The sequence below is a fragment of the Conger conger genome, chromosome 13, assembly GCF_963514075.1.
Source record: "Conger conger chromosome 13, fConCon1.1, whole genome shotgun sequence".
In the NCBI taxonomy this organism is placed as follows: domain Eukaryota; kingdom Metazoa; phylum Chordata; class Actinopteri; order Anguilliformes; family Congridae; genus Conger; species Conger conger.
The window spans coordinates 18,112,752-18,114,798 of NC_083772.1; positions in this window are offsets into that span (position 1 = coordinate 18,112,752).

Below are 2,047 nucleotides of genomic sequence, written 5' to 3' on the forward strand. Positions count from 1 at the left end.
ACAGCTCTCCATTTGCTAATTCTTAAAAAAAAAAAAAATCCTTTTGTTTTTAATACCCCCCCTCCCCAAATTCCCCACTAAAAAGGGTCCAGGAGTGCTCCAGCTCTTGGACAGATTTCTCTCTTATCTCCCGTACAGCTGTGTACCTCTGGCTCTGTGATGTCCCAGTCCAGGTCTGGCTGTAATGAAATGCACTTACCCCCACACCCCACAGATTTGGCCTAGGCTCCGGTTGAATTGATGGAGAAACAGTATTGGGAGGATGGAGGAAGGGTCCCTCTAGGGTCTCTTAGCGCACTTATCCCTGGTTATGGGTATTGCACTTTGTTGTATGTCGCTCTGGATAAGAGTAGTAGTAATGAGTAGGAGCTCTGTAGGAGACCCGCATCCTGATGGGGTAGGGGTGGGGCCCCTCCATGCCTGCACTAGGGGCTCACTGGGGCCCCTACCTTCTCCAGGATGTATCGGAACCTGCACCATGTGTGGATGAGGGTGTGAATGTACTGTTTATACATAATGAGTGTGTGTGATTGACTATGTGCATGTGTGTACGTGTGGGACAGTGTATGTCTGTACTGTATGCATGTGTGCGTGTGTGTGCATGTGAGTGTGTGTGTGTGCAGGAGTACTTGTATGTGTGCTTGTGCATGTGCATGTGTGAGTATGTGTGTGTGTACATGTGTGTCTGTGTGTATGTGCATGTGTGTATGCGTGTATGTACTGTTCAGCTGGGGCATGATCTACACCTCAGCGCTCGGTCCCACTCCGAACGTAAATCAGTAAACAAGAACGCAGAAAACACACCGTCTCCACGATAGCACACATCGTCTCCACAATGATACACACCGTGTCCATGATAACACACACCATCTCCACGATAACACATGTCGTGTCCAACGATAACACAGTAAAATCTCATACAGCCAACATGTTTTATAAAAAAAAACACAAACCTGTATTTACTCTCTCACTTTATTGTTCATGAGCCAATAACAAGATATTGCAATATTAAATAGATATAAAACAGAGATATTGATATGCGCGATGAATGTGTGCTGGAAGCTGGTGTGTGTATGGTAGCATGGCAGGCTGAGTGCTCCTCTTTTCAACAGTGGAGAGGAAGATAAACAAACACACACATAAACAAACAGACGGGTCAAAAATGATTCACAAGCATGTGTAAAGACACAGACACACACACACACACACACACACTCACTTCCCCTGCAGTGCCCGGAGTATGGAGAATTGTCTCCTGGGTGTAGTGCTTCATCCAGCTGGGGGTTCCTTCGGAGGACTTTACAGTATTACATTCTTCTGAAAAACAAACTTGAACCCCAAAGTGCTTCTCCCATCTGGAAACAGTAGAAAGCTTGTCTGAAAGATAAAAATGATATGAATCGCCCCTGGCAACTCTGAATATTCAATCTGGGATCAATTACAGAAATGGGATTCTGTGAGTGAGGCCAGGATGGGGGAGTGAGGAGGGGGGGGTTGCGGTTGTCTGAACACACACACACACATACACACACACACAGTGTGCACACATACACACTACACACACACACAGTGTGCACATACACGTACGCAAACACACACACAGTGTGCAGTTCTCTGCTGTTTTCTGTATCTATGGGCTGTGGTCATGTGACCACACGCTGGCCCCGCCCTTCTGGGACTCTTGATGTCATGTGACGGGCGTGTAATGGAGGATCCCCACTCCTCTGTCATGTGGTCACAGACAAGTGCGTCTGGCAGGGGTCAATGAAGCAGGCAGTCTGAGTTTCACCACCCTATTTCCTCTCTCTGTCTCTCTCTGTCTGTGGGGGTTTTTTGTTGTTGGTTCCGTTTTGTTTTTATGGTATATTTAAATCTCGAATCTCTCTATCACTTTCGCTCTCTCTCTCACTCACTCACAGACACACACTCACACACAAACTGCTGCAAAAACACACAAGAAAATGACACAGCAGGGTGCTAAGTTTAGGTATAGCTCCCATAATATTCATTATCATCCCCAAAAGGATGGGTTTGTCACTCCCACATG